At 45.5% G+C, this 18,372-nt stretch overlaps 1 protein-coding gene across 3 annotated transcripts in view; it reads right to left on the bottom strand.

Annotated features, from left to right (window-relative positions):
* The window catches only part of TLCD4 (TLC domain containing 4), a 68,883-nt gene extending 51,064 nt beyond the window's left edge, over positions 1-17,819 (bottom strand). Inside the window, exon 1 of one of the 3 annotated variants that reach the window (XM_027058537.2) lies at positions 17,682-17,819. The gene's annotated coding sequence lies outside the window, so the exon portion shown is untranslated. Of the gene's footprint in view, positions 1-16,069; positions 16,195-17,219; positions 17,409-17,681 lie in introns of those variants that run through there. The other 2 variants (XM_015064451.3, XM_027058538.2) reach the window with 2 other exon arrangements.
* Between the last annotated feature and the right edge of the window lie 553 nt (positions 17,820-18,372).

Raw genomic sequence — 18,372 nt, 5'->3', positions numbered from 1 at the left:
GTCTAGACATGAACTTTACAATGTAATTAGCCCATCTTGATTCACACCAGAGAAACTCTTCCAGAAGCCTCCAGAATGCAATGATGTTTGAACATTTTCTCCCAAGACGGTTTCCATAAGCTTCCATTCAAGCTGGTTTCTTAGAAGAAAAATATGAGAAGGTTTGAAGTACATCTCTTTGCCGTCAGCTTATACGAGCCCCCTCCAGCAGGACTCCCAGAGGCAGGGTCACCGGAAAAAGCACAGCCAAACTGACTCAGCCCTCACTTCAGCCAACAGTTCATTGGACATCTGTCACATGCCCACCAGCCAACTCCTGTGCCAGGTCTCGAATACAAAAAGGGACACACTTATAGGCCAGTAGGGAAGCAAAGAAACTGATCACTAGCACATAAAGTGCCAAGCTCAGGGTGCTAAGGGAGTATTCCCCACTTTCCGTGAAATAAATACCCAACAGAGAGGACACGTAAACAGTGAGGAAATATCGGAAGGTATTTAGTGCAAACCAACAGGACATCTTCTCTTCTGTTAAAGTCCCAACAAGACTCTTCAAGGCTGAAGTGCAAGACTCAGTTCCACCAGCTGAATCTAGAACTACCGACCTGGAAACACAATGATTACTCTCACTTCCCATGTTCGTTATTCTCTTGTAATACAAGGGCTTCCCTAGGAAGTATGCCACTTCCAGACACATGCAGAACTGCACTCCTTCCCATTCTGACACAGCATGAACCACTGCTATAGTGATCAGCAGTAAAAATGTTAAAGAGGAAAAGGTCTTGTGTGGTTGTCTTTAAGGGCAGCAAGGAAGGGGGAAGCTGGGAAGAATGCTTCCTTGTGTTTAGCATTCCTTTTCCCGTCCTTCCTAAGTTCCCTTTCCTATTTCCCACATTGATTCCAAACACTCACTGGACTTAAATCTTCAGTTCTCTCTCTCTTATAATAGATATGGTTCCTTCGCATTTCACCAAAAAGTGGAGGCTGTCGAGCATGAACTCCCTCAAGTGTTGAAATGTCTACCTCCCCTGCCCCAACCCAGAACCTCTTCTTTGCACTCTATAGGCTCTGCCTGGGTATATGACCCAAATCTTTAACGTAGCTTCTGTTGTGTGCAACCAAACCTCACCATCCCCCAGCATACTAGTCCTGGATGATCACCTTCCCTCTGGATGGCTCCTTAGGGGCATCTTGGAGGCCCCATGGGCTCTATGACTCAAGCTGAACTTAATCCCAAACCAGTACTTCTCCCAGAGTACCACAGCTCAGAGAATGGTGCTATCCACCACACTTTCCCATCTTCCAATCTAGAATAGCTCAGTCACTCTGGTCCCCTTCCTATCCCTTATTCCCACAATTAACTGACTGTCAAATCCTGGCAGAATGAAGAATACCAAATGAAAGATAACTTGATTCCAGGAGAGTTCTGAAAGTTCCTCTTGAAAGCTTTATGAATAATATGAAGAAATGTGGCTGGAAAACAAAATTAGGTAAATCCAGAGCTAGCTGAAAAACTAGAAGCAGCCTGTGGATCAATGAGCTAAAATAAACTTGAGAAATATATTCTAATATCCTATAAGGTTCTCTCTTTTTGGTTTGTATTAGTAACATTTTTACAAATATTTATATGATACTCAACCTGCACATAATGCAGAGCTGGGAAGGATAGCTAACGTAATGGGTTAACAGAATCAGGTTCCTAAATTCTCTTCATAAGCGGAAATAGTGAGTCCCAATCAAAAAGAAAAAGTATAACAGGAATAAATTGTCCAAAGGCAATGCCTAAGTATAGGACTTAACATATTGGCTACATCTCTCTCTCTCTCTCTCTCTCTGACACACACACACACACACACACACACACACACACATACACACACACACAGTGGAAGCCTCAGCAGTTGAAGATACACAAACCTATGAGAGATGATAATGTAATGAAGATACTAATAACAAAAAACAAACTTCAGGCTCAGGTAGTTAGCATAAAAATGTACCTTTGGATCAAGACACTTACCAGTCCCACTTTACTCTGAATTAATCACAAACCATTGGGAACAAGATTACTTAGAAAGGACTCAAGAGCATCCTTCAAACACCTTCATTGTCGTGTAAAAAAGTAAAAGATGGAACTTATTCTGCATTACTCAAAAAGGCACAAATGGGCAAAAATTACAGGGAGAGGAGAGTTCAGCTTAATTCAAGGAAGAACCTTCTAACAATTTAGAGGTGCCTGGGCATCCATAATGGAAGAGATAAAAGGACATGGCGGGGGGTGGGGGGAGAGATGTTGAGCCCAAGTCTAGCCTTCAGAGAGCTCTCAAAGATTCTGGGATTCTAGGACTGAACTGAACTTTGGTATCTAAAAAGACAATTTTGCATTAAATACTACATAAGCTTCTAACAGTCCATCATTTAGATTTTTAAAAATCACAACTACATCTGTAGGAAAACATTAAGTACACGTAACATGATGGGACAAACACAGGCTCAGTCGTGGTCTTGGGATTGAACCTTATTCCACTGCTTGCTGTGTGACCCGGGACAGATTTCTAAATTTGCCTTATCTGGCCCTCAGTTTCTTGCACAATGGAGGTAACAGTAGTCCTAACCTGGTACAGCTGTCCTAAGGCACAAACCACATGTGTGCTAGATACTTAGAACAGTACTCAGCCTATGGCAGACATGAAGTTTCTGCTTCCACCGTCATCCATCCCCGGCAGCAAGATGGCATGCAGTTTCTGGGTCTGTTACCACTCCAGCCAAGGGTAACAAGACCAGTGTCTGGCCACTAGCCCTAGGCCCCTAACTCATCCCTGTTTACATCAGTCAACACACACCCATGCAGGCAGACCCCACTGCAGAAATCTATCCTCTACCACGGGACTACCTCTGTCATGCTCCAAAGTTCCTTCCCGGCAGCCACCTGACCCAGTCCCTCTCTCCCTCCACCTCTCCAACCGGTCCACTAACCCCCCTGGGGCTGCTGCTCCCCACCCATATCCCCTGCCTCTCCTCCACGTGCTCTGAAGACACTCCTCCTCCCCAGCAGCCCCTCTCAGGGAGCGGATGCCTTAGTCTCCCACACTTCAGAGTCAGGAGGCCAGCCTATATACTCTTTGCTCCTTGTGGTCTCCTTCAGGCCCTACTCCTCCATCCCCCTGCTCCCTGGAAACACCCAGAGTGTTTTGGTCCTACTATTCAGTAATGCCTCCTGTCCCCCTCCTCAGTGTTATATTCCGACCTCCTGAACATTTCCTTCCATTCGGGGACTTTGGTCTCAGTTCACTGATCTCCTCCAGCCCTGATATCAATCTGAGTGACTTCTTACTATGTAGGAGGCCAAGATTTCCTTAACAACTCAGTCTTTCTTTATCAGAAATGGCACCTCTTCCATGCCACCTCAACCAATCAGGGACCTTTATTGTCCCTTACTCATTGTTTATCTGCCTCAGAAACAGCATTTCAAGTATTCCCCTGTTGACTTTTCCTTCAGGTGTGCTCAGTATTACAACATTCTCAAGACTACTTGACCTCTTTGCTTGTTCCTAATGCATTAGTCCTTTCCTGTTTTATTTCCCTCTTTCATCAGCTTAGATCCTAGAGACCATCATTTCAGTAATACTCTTACTAACACCCCACATTCCCTTTCCACTGCCAAGAGCTGGCAAAACTCCAACCCCAGAGCTGCTCAACTATTTACTCAGTGATGAGCCCTAAACAATCAGAGCGCTGTTGGGAAATGTCACATACCCGCAGAGATTGAGGCTGGTGAGTGAGGAATGACAGTGGGATCAAACAACCCTCAAGGCTGCACAGTGCTCCCACGCACTGCCTAGGCCAACCAATCCTTTCCCACTCCACAAATGATTTTCCAAATCATCTCTACTTTTCAAACCTCTAACCATCCACCCCCATTCTTAACAGCCCCCATCTGACTTCACACACACACACACACACACACAAATAGAAGCCAACATATGAAAACACTACCTGCACACAAACTACCTGCACCTTCACCCATCTGTCCTTCCACCTCAGGGCAAGCTCTCTAACCCGTGCACTTTGAATCCATCCTTTCTGGCTGCCTTGGGAGTCTTCTGCTCCCCATTACCCTTTATTCTCTGCAACTAGATCTTTCTATTGGCTACTCCCGAGTTAACTCTCAAACTTCTTCAGCTCTCAGGTCAACCCTCACTTCCTCAGAGAAGCCTTCTCCAAGCTCCAGCACCAGATCAGCCCCCCTCCCCTCATCTGCTCTCAGAGTGCCAAGTCCCTCGCCTTTACAGCTGCAATTTATTTTTAAAAATTTGTTTTTAACTTGAGTATAGTTGACACACAATGTTATATTAGTTTATGTGCACAACATAGCAATTCAACAATTCTGTATGTTACAGCAGGCTCACCACAGGCATAGCTACCATCTGTCACCATACGACATTACTGCAGTACCACTGACTGTATTCCCTACACCGTGCCCTCCATCCCCGTGACTTATTCCTTAACTGGAAACCTGTGTCTCCCTCTCCCCTTTCCCCATTTTGCCTACTCCCCACCACCCTCCCCTCTAGCAACCATCAGTTTGGTCTCTGTATTTATAGGTCTGATTCTATTTGTTTGCTTGTATATTAATCTGGTTTTTTTTAGATTCCACATGAGTGAGATCATATGGTATTGGTCTCTGTCAGATGTAGCTGCAATTTCAGTGAATGTCTCCTTCCCCCAGAGAAATGTGAGACCCATAAAGGTGGGAAACATGAACATTTTCTCCCTCACCACTGCATCCCTATGCCTAGCGCAGGCCTGCCATATAGCATGTGCTCAATAAATGTCTATTAAATAAAATGACAATAACAGATACTCATATTCTTATATGTGCTTTTCATTCTGCTAGTATCTCATCAGCAACAGGTCCCTCATTTTACAGTGTAGTCAGAACATTGGGAAAACCTGAGAACATATTTCCTTCAAAAGGAAAATCACTTCAAATGTCCAAGAGCAAAAAGTACCCATCAATATTTTAAAGTGACCTAATACTGAATAAGTGCTTCAGTCCATTTGTACAGCTGTAACAAAATACCACAGACTGGGTGGCTTATAAACATCAGAAATTTATTACTGCCTACAGTTCTGGAGGCTGGAAGTTTGAGATCAGGGTACCAGTATGGTTTGGTGAGGGCCCTCCTCCAGGTCACAGGCTTCACCTGGCAGAAGGGGCAAGGTGGCTCAAGTGGGGTCTCTTACAAGAGCACTGATCCCATTCATGAGGGCTCCACCCTCATGACCTAATCACTTCCCAAAGACCCTGCTGGCTCATACTACCACCTCCTGGGGGTAGGATTTCAACATATGAATTTGCAGGGTGGGGAGGGGAAAACAAACATTTAGGTCATAGCAGTAGCATATATAGTTTGTCTACTCCAAATTCCTTATAACTAATAGTATGTGTTCAAAGGTTTCATAATAATTATCATCTGCACTGTATTTTCATACTCTTACCAACTACAGAAGTACTTACTGATTTATCTACCGTGTCAGTAAGCCTAACATGTGAAAGTGTTTTAAAAGTCTCTACTTGCAAACTATAAGCCATTTTTAAATGAACGCATGACTGCAGAAGATGAGACATTTACCAAACCAAACAAAAACCCTTTCAAAAAAGCCATACCAGCACCTCACCTATTCATTCTGGTTTCTGTTTGCATTTACATATGGGTAAATGCTTATCTAAGTGCTTGTGAAATGTTAGTAATTAACGGAGACAATAACACCCCCCCTTAGTAAAAAAATAACTAGCACACTACCCACTTTTGTCTTTTTATTCTTGTAAAAACCATTAAACATCTAATCAAATATGTACAAAGCTCTCAACTAACTACAGTTATACTTTTTGTTTTTTATTGTCATTACTGTTATTTTCACTCTACATCAAAAGCTATATGAAAAAAAAGTTAGGAAAACTATGTGCAGAAACATTCCACCTCCTTTCATTTCCTGAGTATCAAGTACCATCAGCATTAGTGTGAAGGTCTACCAGAAGGCAGCTACATAAGAAATCAACCTAACTTCCATAAATCCTCCAACATTCATGGTACTGCTTTTTAAACAGAAGCAATGGGAAGAAAATGAAGACTAAACCAGGAAGGAGTAAGGAACCCTATATTAAAATGATTAAATTACACTCCCTTTCTCAGATATATGATGTTACTTAAGATTTAACAAGGAACTGCTCATGAGGATAAGAAAAGAATTCTCTATGGCTCTTCCCTGTCACTTAAGATACTAAACTTTGAATAAGGGTATCCTTTATATTTTTCCCATTCCTTCAATCCTTTTTCTTCCAAGAGCATATAACAGAATTCAAATCAAAGAGAAATCGTTCAATTCTCCATGTTACACACCCTGGCAATGGACACCTCCCTGAAATTTTTTTTTTTTTTGGTTTATAGATTGTCTTAATAACAAAATTTTAAATATTTAAGGTTAAATATTTATACTTTTCTACCTGACCTTTATTTTTCCCACCGTCCTATGTAATAATTACAATCACAGGATGTACAAGCAGGAGGGAGGCTAAAATTCTGTTCCCCAAACTGGCTCTGTAAGAGACCCCCACACTCAGGGGCTGTGGGGTGGCCCCATCTTGCAACAACTTGGAGAACTGTTGTAATAGCTAATTCATATTGCTACAAATCACTTTAGTCCAAGATTTCCCTTTTGTCTCCTTCTGCTAGTGCCTTCTAGATCTTTCTCTGACCCTTCTCATTGTTTTTCAAAATTTCATATCCCAGAGCTTCTCCCTGCCCTCACATGTGCTCATACAGTACTTTCTCTGTATGTATTCTTATGCAGACCAGTCAAGAAGATTCTGTAGTCTTCTTTTTAAAGTTTGGTTGTTGTTGGGGGGTTGGGAGGTTGATATTTTTTCACTCAGCCCAGAGTCCCCACCACGACATTCTGGCACAGCAAGGACGGGTGGGTATCTCCTCCTTAACCCCTCCCTGAGAATTCCTGCTCTTTCAAGAAATAATTTCTCTCCTCTGTTTCCCACAGCACTTGATTAGGTCTCCCTTCCATTACAGGTTTTGTTTGTTTGTTTGTTTTGTTTTGTTTAAGAAGGCTTCATGCCCAGCGCAGAGCCCAATGCGGGGCTTGAACTCACAGCCCTGAGATCAAGACCTAAACTGAGATCAAGAGTCAGAAGCTTAGGGGCACCTGGGTGGCTCAGTCGGTTGAGCAACTGACTTTCGCTCAGGTTGTGATCTCACAGTTCGTGAGTTTGAGCCCCATGTCAGGGTCTGTGCTGACAGCTCAGAGCCTGGAGTCTGCTTCAGATTCTGTGCCTCCCTCTCTCTCTGCCCCAACCCACTCACATTCTGTCTCTGTCTCTCTCAAAAATAAATAAGCATTAAAAAAAAAAAAAAAGAAGAGTCAGAAGCTTAACCGACTGCCCCTATTACAGGTATTTTCAATTAGGATTTTAATAAAACATTTATTCTTATTTTCCTAACTTATGCTCATTTATACTTTTTACATATTCTGGCTACTAACTTAAAAATAAATAAAATGAAATCTAATATAGTTAATCTATGTTGTGTCAACTTTTTAAGTTTTTTGTCTTATTTACATTTTTTTATTTCATTTTACACCTACTCTCTGATATGGGATTTGTTTTTTAATACCTAACAAGAAGTATAAGGGAGTGACAATTGAAAAAAGGCCACCTTCCCCAGCTTTCCCTTCTACTCTGCTGGTTCCCAGCCCCCAATCCACCATAGAATTCTCCCCTTAGAAATTCAGTTCACTTTCTAGGACCTTAAGCCTGAGAGCACAGATGGCACATTTTATTTACTTGGTAAATGTTTCCTAGCATCTCAACCCACTTAAAAATTTATTGTAAAGAAGTTTTTGTTTTTCAAACCTAAGAGCTCCAATGGTAGCCATTAGCTTTTGGTTAAACCAGAATGCCTTAAACCAAGAGACAACAGTAATTGGAAGATCACACAAATACAGTACTTGGCACAAATAATAAGGGGTTGAAAATGTGTACAATTGGAGGTGTCACCTTTAAGGAAATCAACATTTCAAATACAACAAACACACTCTCCTAGTCTTAGAAGAGGTTAGCATGTGAGGAGCCCTACAGCTGAAGCAGGTGGTGTCATGTCACCTGGGGGACTCAGGAAGAGGAATGAGGTTCTGCAGCCAACCTCTACCCAACTTTGGATGTCCCAATTTCCCTGCAATTCCCTTTCTGGAAGGGAGCCTCTTGGCTTGGGATATCTCTTGGGTTCCTGCCAACACTGTGAAATCAAGGAAAAACTGGACAGAGCAAGATTTTTCAAAATATGTTTTGTTCCTTTTCTAAAGGAATCACTGCCAAGCAAGCTGGGAAATCAGAACCTAAGGAGAGAGGGAGGTCCGTCCCACCTTCAAAGTGTTGATCCAATTCCCCCTGAGAGAGTCTCTGGGATGCAGGGAAGTGGCTGAGGTAGAACAAAGCCTGCCTGCCTTCTATGTTTCTCTCTGTTCGCCTGCTCTATACAGGAATCAGAGACAATATTAACTGCGTTAGAGGAGCTGAAGAACAATTGAGCAAATCTCCCACCTGTTGAGTCTTAAAATGCATTTCATTCAACTAGAGAGAGACCTAGAATCAAATCCTAGTCCCAGGATTTATCAAGTTGCCATGGGCAAGAAGAATATGACCTTTCTAACTTGCAAGTCCGATGAAAGGGAGTAAGAACGCCTACAGTGCAAGAGGGTTGTCTGGCTTACGTGAGATGAAATCAATGCACCAGGCACAGTGCTCGGCACACGTAGCTACTTGTGATAATTCCTCAGTAGTGTGACATTGCCACCCCTGTCACCCAGAGGTGGAGTTTATGTCTCTGCCCCCATGAATCTGGGCTGACCTTGCCATCTGCTGACACGCAATCGGTAGGAGAGAGGCTGTGAGGTTTCTGAAGCATAGGTAGGCCTCAAAAGACCTTGCAGCATCCGCCTTTTGCTCTCTTGAGCACTGCTCTAAACCTACCATGTGAAGAAACCGGTCTAGTCTATTGGAGCATGAGACCACCTGGAGAACCGAGACGCCCAGCTGATAGACAACACTCAGTACGGGCTCCCAGCCTCGCTGGCAAGCCTGTTTCCATCTTCCAGCCCAGCGGACCCTCCAGCTGAATACTGCCATACGAATGAGCTTAGAAGCGGCAGGGTAACTGCCTGGCCACCCACAGAGTCACAACAAATAAGACATCATTGTTGTAAACCACTAGGTTCTGGGGGTGGTTATTCAGGAATACATCAAAACACCACTCAACAAAGGATAGCACTTATTATCACCACCTTTTCCTAACCAAGAAATGTTACAACCATCTCTCAAATGTTACCAAGTCACAGCGGGATAGATATTTGGTATCTGAAGCTGTGTCATCGTTTCCCTCTCCTTTTTCACCTTTGGCTTAGGAGCCCGGCAGCTTATCTTCACCTCTAATCTGATTGGGCGGTGTAGTGGCTTAAATGAGAAGACAGCCAAGGAGTTTTTAAATTTTCTAGGTGAATTTTCATGCTGGTCCCTAAGGGCCACTTAACACCCTTACTAAGGTACTTTGAGAGCGGTTTCTCTTCTGACCTCTTCCCATAGATTGCCTTTGCCAAATGCACTGTTTCCCAATACATGTGGCACTTAGCAGCCTGATTCAGTATCTGGTTTGACACTTAATCAGGCAGCCAAAAAAATCTGAACACACAGACACGTTTCTCTGAAACACTTCACAAGCTAAGAGGTGATGTGCAAATCAGTCACACGTTGCTCTGGGTGACCTCAAGGTTAACACTGACAAACATACAAACCTCACGTTTAACTTTAGGGTAAGTCCTGTTAAAGTACCTCAGCTTGACCGACAGACTTGGTAACAAAGAACTGTCCTGGGACGATGTTCTGAGGCAAGACTTAAGTGAATGTGGTCATGGAAACGCAGACCCAGGTGGCTCATGAGAGTGGAACTTTCCCAGCTTCACAAAACAGGGTCACACTGCCCCAATCTGTAGACCTCTCAGTCTTGCTAATACTCTCCCATGCTACCACCTAGTAATAACTGAAAGCTTGGGGATGCTCTCAAGATTTCTTGGAATGATGGCTCTGGGCCTTCTCACTTGCGGAACTCCTCAGTGTCAACACATACCATCCTTCCTGCATGGACCAACTGCAGACTTGGGCATGTGTGTTTTTAAGAGGAAAATATTTTGTTCATTGTTACAGTCCCAATACATTAATGCCATTTAAACATAATCCTCACTTCTGGGAGGTGGGTGAGGGGCAGGGGTTAAATAGGTGATGGGGATAGAGAAGCGTGCTTGTCGTGATGAGCACTGGGTGATGTACAGAAGCGCTGAATCAGTAAATTGCACACCTGAAACTAACATTATACTGTATGTCAACTGGAATTTAAATAGAAACTTTAACAATGGGGGCGCCTGGGTGGCTCAGTCAGTGGGGCATCCGACTTCGGTTCAGGTCCTGATCTCATGGTTTGTGAGTTCGAGCCCCATGTCGGGCTCTGTGCTGACAGCTCAGAGCCTGGAGCCTGCTTCGGATTCTCTGTCTTCCCCTCTCTCTGCCCCTCCTCCACTTATGCTCTGTCTCTATCTCTCAATAATGAATAAACTTTAAAAAAAATTTTAAAAAAACCTATAACAATAAATATCCTCACTTCTTGCTTTGTAAATTGCAAGGCTAGTAATCTTAGGGAAGTGGGTTCTACTCACAGAAATTCCACTAAGATTATACATCCTGTTCTACCTTGTAGAAAACATGGTCTAAGAATAATACCAGATTGCTACTTTCATTGGTACTCCTAAAGCTCTCTCTGGATTAAACCCATGAACTTACCCCTCACCCTAATGACTCTTACTGAGAAGGGCCAAGGTATGTTACCCCTCGGTAGCAAGGAGGAACAGGACATGAAATGGCATCTTGAAGCAAGGTCACTAGGTTTTGTACAACATTGGGGACATTGTTGAGAATGCTGGCCATTGCATATGCAGTGTTTTCTTGCTGAAAATCCAAAGAAGTTTCTCTCACCTCCCAGAATCAGGAATAGATGGATTTCTCCAATTTGGTTTCTCTTCTGGACACCTTAAACCTTGCTGTGGGCTGTTTGTCTCTTCTCCTAGGCTGCTTTAAAGCCTACAGCCAGAACTTGAAGGTACCCTTACAACCTCACTCATAACTCCATCTTATTTTCTTTTGGCTTATCTTTCTTTCTCATCCTATATCTACTGTATCTTGTCATATTGTATGGATCTTTGTAAGCCATCCCAGATCACTTTTGGAACAAGGTAGGGTATAAATAAAACTAAAGGCATTATGGGGTGCCTGGGTGGCTCAGTCGGTTAAGCATCCAACATCGGCTTAGGTCATGATCTCGCGGTTTGTGAGTTCGAGCCCCGCGTCGGGCTCTGTGCTGACAACTCAGAGCCTAGAGCCTGCTTCGGATTCTGTGTCTCCTTCTCTCTCTCTGCCCCTCCCCCACTTGTGCTATCAAAAATAAATAAAATGTAAAAAAAAATTTAAAAAAAAAAACTAAAGGAATTATAACCAGTGTTTATGCCTAGCCCCCCCCCCCCCACTTCAGATGGGGAGCTCCTGGAAGCAAGGGCTGTGCATTGCCCCACTATGTGTCTAGCACTCTACTTTTACAGCTGAATGAATATTTGGGGAACTAAATGGTAGAATATGTAAATTTTGATAGCACTGTGTTAACTAGATTATAAAATGAGCAGTATACTGATGATTTCATCTTTTATCATCAAAACAAATGCACAGATGTGTGAAAGGATGCATGTCCAAGGGTGTTTAATACAGCATTCGAAGAAATCCTAAGGTCCAATGATGGGGAAATGATTATACTGGCACAGCCACACCATCACAGCTTACACAGACATTCAAATGCACAAGATGATACAGAAGGGCATTCACCATTCACTATGGGGCGGGGGGGGGAACAAAAGCAGGCTGTGAAATAATACATATTTCATAAATACCTAACTGGATTATTTTGGCATTTGTAGAGAAGAAGGGCTGTGCCCCCAAATTGCTACCTGGCTGTGTTTGGGAGTCAAACCAAAGGAGACAGCAGGTGGAGAAAGGGGAAAGTGTGAACTGTCATTCTCTTCAGTGTTGGCTGTTTTAATGGTTTTTCTTTTTCTTTCTTTTTTAAACGAGCAAGTTTCGCTTTTGTCATTTAAAAATAAAGAACACTGCAGAAAACATGTAGCGACTTGAGGTTTTTTTTTTTAACGTTTATTTTTGAGACAGAGAGAGACAGAGCATGAACGGGGGAGGGTCAGAGAGAGGGAGACACAGAATCTGAAACAGGCTCTAGGCTCTGAGCTGTCAGCACAGAGCCCGACGCGGGGCTTGAACTCACGAACTGTGAGATCGTGACCTGAGCCTCACGAACTGTGAGATCGTGACCTGAGCCGAAGTCGGCCGCTTAACTGAGTGAGCCACCCAGGCGCCCCGCAGCTTGAGGTTTTAAAGCATTCACCAATCCTCAAGATGCCTAACGTCTCGAGGTTTTGGTTAGGAGATCCTAAACTGGTATACTCCCAACCAGCTGACCTTCAGTCCAGGCAGCCAGGCCTCCCAGGTGGGCAACTTGGCCCCCCCCCCCCCCTACAGCCTTCATCCCACCCTGGGTTCCTCCACTAAGCAGATAGGAAATTGGACTGTTTCCTGACATTCACACACGGTTTTAAAATTTGAAAAGGCAACAAATCTTTCTCAATTAGCATACAGCTGAAGTCTTTACAAGTCCTTAAAATAGCAGGTAATAAATTAGAAAACATTTAAATTCTTAACTGTCTCAATGTTTTTGCATGTATTAGAGCAAAACATGTTAATTGAGCAAGACCAGTTTGGGGAATTGTGTCCCTAAAATGTTAACACTTTGTAAAGGAGGATGGGGGGTTAATTGTTCTAAATTTTTCCCTGAATGAAAATTCCTTCTTCCCCATCGCACCAAATAAATATATACCAAATAGAAGTTTTCTCTGTCTTCAAAATGTAATTTTGAAAGGTATTTTTAAGCCTATTTGGAGAAGGTAATTAAATTAACTTGACCAAGATAGATTCTCCATGTCCCCAAAATGTAAAAATTAAATCAAAACCAATGTATTAACCCATCAATGTACAGTTATTTCTAGGGTGCATGACGGGATATGGTGGTGACCAACACAACACAGGCCAGAATCCAACCACGGGACTCTATGCAAATAGTCAGGTGGACACCGCTAAGTCCAGAGCTCAGAGGTAACAGCGGAGAAAGCATTAGATATATATACCAGACAGCTGAGGAGAAGTAAAGCCACACACTGAAAACATATCAACTGAGGTAAGAAAATCAAACAAAGCAAGGATGAGTCAAAGGGAGTCTCCACCTAGGTCAGAATATGGATGATGAAAACAAGCAAATAAGGAAGCAACCAGAGTGAACCCTGACCCCCGTGCACGTTTTCTTCTGTGCTCTGTTGTGCTTGCCCACTGGTGATGGTGTCAGGTGGAGGAGGCAGGTGGTAAGTGTTCTGAAAAGGCGATCAAAGGCGTGCAGATACACTGCCCCTCATTAACTCCAGGCCACGGATCCTGGAAATTAGCTCAAGGATGCTGCATGCTGCCTCACCTATTTCTCCAAGAAGCTTTTTTGGCAATCCCAAAGCCTATGGATGATGATTCCAGTTTGATTGTAGATCTTGAACTAGAGGTCTAAGGAAACTTTGATAACCTAACCCTTTTACACAAGGTAATGAGAGTACTTTTCCATTTCTCTGGGAGGCAAGCAGCTAATTTCCTAATGAGTTTGACCAAAACATGGAGTTTTGAAACAACACACTGCACTGACTTCTTCTGTAAGAACTTCTCAAAGCTGTGAGGAAAGTTATGAGCCTACACTTCGCACTATGAGCCCCTCTGCTCCCTATCCAGCTGATGAAAGTGGACGTGGCCTAAATCCACCAGCCAATTTGTTTTGGATCCATTTGTCCTCTTCACCTAAAGAGAAAAATCTGCTCTAAAGACACTGTTTTCAAATTCAAGTTTACTCCTTCCACGCTACCTTTTCCCTCAAAACCATTTTGCTTTGAAGTGGATACAATTGATAGGAAGGCCCCTTTGGCACCTGTCCACCCAGGTGCGTTCACTAATGTGAGTCCTGCATGAATGAGCATACCAGATGGGCTCCCACACTCCCACCTGTCCCATGTGGACCAACAGGGGTCCAGATTTCCCGATCAACTCTGTGCTCCCCTCCACCTCCTCGAGCATCTCCAACCCAAATGCAACCTGTTCATCCATCCATTAGGCAAATGGTTTCCTGACAATGGACTCTGATCCACTAATAGATGATGAGTTTTTCAGAACACTGAATAGGAACAGAAGCATAGAAACAGAAACCAGAATGCAGTACACAAGAGAGTACATATTGTTTCATGAAACTGGTTTCAGACTCACACATACTTACTTCTGTCCTGGGTCGCAGTGCAAAACCCATTCTGTACTGTGTTGTAATCCAAAAACGTTTGAAACACTGCTATAGACAAGCCTTTGTCCCTCTAGTCAGACTCCCCCACCCCCACCCCACCCCTTGCTATCTGTCCCACTGCTCAGCAACTCTCTTCCTCATGCTGGCTCAAGCTCTGAACTGACTTCCAGCTGTCTTCTTTACCCGCTGTTTTCACAAACCTTGGCCTTTTACAATGATTCACAAGCTCCTTCTCATGTAGCCACAGGATTGCCTTCTCCTTGAACAGACCAATGTTCTGAGAAAAAAACAAAAAATCCTTTGCTATTCCTGCCTTCTTTTCAGGTCTGGGATCTGCTTGCAGAACATCCAACTGTCTCCCTATGAATAACAAACCTCAGAGCAGTAGGACTCCATTTCTTTGTGTGCTACCTTTCATCTCCAACAAGAAAAAACCACCACCAAAGTCACTCTCACAATACCTCAGATTTTCTTACAAAATGAACCTTGCTTTCCTGATGTAATGCATTCTCTGGTGTCATACGTTCAGTGCCTGATAGCAATGGCAGGTGAATATAGCTCATCTCGAGTGGTGAGTTAAAGTCTGGTTCCCATCCTTGAGAACAGATGGTTACTCCACCTCCATATTGCTATCTTCTTCCACTCACAAGACAAATGGAAGGAGGGAGAGCACAGCAAGGTGGCTCCACGTGTGTGGTGGCATCCTTTCCTCTCTCAAGGACAAGAGCACAAGCTGTCCAGCACAGTTCCACCACCCCCTCCTGCCCTCCCTTGTCCAACCGCCCACAATTCTCGCCCAGACAATTAATTCATTATCTTCCTCCACAGAAAAAACTAGTTTGCTTTATCTTCCTGTACACTGTTCAGTTTACTTTTTTCTGCCAAAACGACTACCCTACTTTTTAACCTTCCAAGAGATATCAAAGCTAAAAGGAGCCTTAATGTGTAGGATATGGGACACTGATCTGAGAAGAAGGGGGTGGGGAGACATGGAGGTCTGAAGTTTTCTGCTCAGTTTCTTCTCAGACTTGGAAGGCCAGCTTGGAGGGAGAAACATAAGAGCTGGGTGGGCCTCTTTTAGAGCACCAGGGGAGGGGAGGGCTGCACTAGACTCAGAATGGCAAGAAACACTCTCTGAGGGTAAGGGAGAGAAGGAGAGGTCACACCTAGGGCACATTCTAGAATTTGCCTGGAAGCTCCACTACTCCCTTTCTGTAGCCCAACTCCTTTCCCACTTCCCAGTTGGGATTCCAGGGCCCCTTTACTACCTCTCTGGTTGCTGGGATGGCCCTCCATCCCCTCCCAAGTCGCCACTTCCTCCTCCCAACTCCGTTGCTGGGAATGCTCTCAACCAGTGTAGCTCGGAGTTATGTTTCTGATAGCTCCCTGCTCCCAAGGCCTCCGTCTCCCTTGGTAATCAAATACAACCTCTCTCCATGGAGGTTTCAAAAAAGCAAGGAAAAGATAAGCCAACTCTTGCACCATACCCCCAGGGTCTTTGAGAAGACCCAGCTTCTTTGGGTTACCTTCAGCTTCTTGACCTTCAGCTTCCTAGGCACCTCCAAGTGTACACAGCTTTAGCTGCAAAGAGCCTTTATTCTTTCCAACAAGGTCAAGAAGGCTTAGACTGAAATGCGTAGGCATAGAAAGCTCATAGTGTAAACAGTTATGACCGCTGAGCGGCTGGATGCCAGGTGCCCAGCTCCAGCAGGTAAAACTCATAGGAGATCACACAGCAAGGATCCCAACACTGGAGGGAGGTATTGCAGCAAAAGGAATTGCAGGGGCAGGAAGAAAAGAAGCACTCTCCAAATACATTCTCCGGATCATCTGTTGATGGCACAGGAGCAGGGAGGTGGTAAGTCATCCCAAGTCCACCGCTCCCCACGCCATTCTTTCCAATTTTCTAGCACGGCAGGGGGCCACGTGTCTAATTCAGTTTCATCCCTCCAATTTAAGGAAAAGATTAACACGGGGAAAAAATTCTCTACTTCACACGTAAAAGGAAACTGGGATTCTGTCATGTTACCTTCACTGGCTCCACAAAGATGAAGCTGCATTCTAGCCTATACCATGTGCCCAGACGGCAGTATCTTTCTTAACACACACAATCCAAGATCCATTTGTCTCAACTCCACTTACGACTGAGCGAAGATTTCACCAAAATGACGGTTTCTTCCTGCTTCAATGTCAACTCCTAACATCCACACAAACTCTTCCATCTTGTCCCCAAACTGGTATCAGATTCATTTCAACCTGGTCACAGATCACTCTTTAAGAACAATTTTATAATTTCACATTAAAATGTGAGCTAAACTAACACTCAGATGTGTACTTCAAAAAAAAAAAAAAAAAAAGAATACTGGCTAGCAACAGTGAGCCTTTCTTTAATGAACTTTGACAACTCAAAGTACTTTCACAGAGGGTTTCCCACCCTCTTGGGCTGTAGGAAAATGCTAGCATTAGGGATCCCATTTCAAGACTGGGTAAACCGAGGTTCTCAGTTCCATAAACTTGAGGGGGTTACAATGGTAGAGCTGTAAACAGAACCCAGCCCCTTTCCCACTAGACCCTACTGCGTGAGGTGGCTAAAAATGGGACCCACTTGAAAACTACAAGGGTGAATAAAAGCTTGTTTTATTTAGTAGAGGGGAGGTGGGAGAGGGGGAGACTTACCCACTTGATGCACCAGACTATGTACCGGCCTCTAACAAGAAAGCTTTCCCTGGCTGCCCCCACGCACCCATCCCTTTGAGCTGAGACCCGAGAGGCACCGCCGGGCAGACCCCGCAGCACGAATCGCGCACACCGGGGGCGGGGGCGGGACGCGGAGCGCCCGGGCGGCGCGGGGCCGCGGGCCCCGGGACACCCGCCAGCGCCGCGAGCGGCGCCCGAGGCCGCGGGGCCGGGAAGATGCTGCGCGGCAGCACACACCTGCTGCAGCCCGCCCGGGCGCCCCTGGCCGCCTCCCGCGCTCGGGACGCCCACCCAGCTCCGGGCGCCGGAGCCCGCGGCCGCGCTAGGCCGGGGGCGGGAAGCCGCGGCGCCCCTGCCCGGGGACTGCGCTCGGCGGCGCGGGGGAGCCGCGGGGCAAAGCGAGCCCGCCCTTTTCCCCGAACCCCCTCCAAACAGCGTCACCTGTGCCGGGTCCCGGGGCGACTAGCGCGCGGGCGGCGGCTGCACCGGGCCGGGGAGGGCGGCGGGTGGTCACGGGCGCCTGGTCAGCCGGCCCGGCCCGAGGGCTGGCGCCGGCCAGAGCCGCCCCTCGAGATGCTCGGCGGGAGCCAGGGGAGCCGCGGGCCCCGGGCCGCTTGGAGGAGCAGTCACACGGAGGCTACAGCTACCGCCGCGGCCGCCGCGCCCGCCCGGACTGCGGGCTCGGGTTACCGCAGAGCGGCTTCTTAAAGGGGCCGCGGCGGCTCCGGCTCCGGCTCCGGCTCCAGCTCCCGCTCCGGCTCGTGGCGGCTCCGACCCGCGGCCAAAGGGGGCGGGGCCCCGAGGCCAGCTGTGGGGCCGACCTTCGGGAGCTGGGACTTGGGTCCCGGAAAGGGCTCGGAAACGGGAACACCCAAGGCGGGCTGCGGTGGGATCGTGCAAAAACCCACCTCGCTAGGGACAGGGCGTGCGGTGCCTCGGTTTCCCAAAACAAGTAGCGAAACTAGCAAGTGACGAGAACGGTCTCAGTCCGCATCCGCAGCGGTCAGTATCTGGGCTCGCCACGTAAGCCAAATTCTTTTCAGATTATCAATTTATATTGTACTTATAACAGAAAGGAGATGGAAGAGTAACTGCTGATTTTTCATGCCACGTCTGACTTGGCCAAATCCGA

Source organism: Acinonyx jubatus, chromosome C1 (genome assembly GCF_027475565.1).
Source record: "Acinonyx jubatus isolate Ajub_Pintada_27869175 chromosome C1, VMU_Ajub_asm_v1.0, whole genome shotgun sequence".
Classification (NCBI taxonomy): Eukaryota; Metazoa; Chordata; class Mammalia; order Carnivora; family Felidae; genus Acinonyx; species Acinonyx jubatus.
This window is presented reverse-complemented; position numbering and strand designations above follow the sequence as displayed.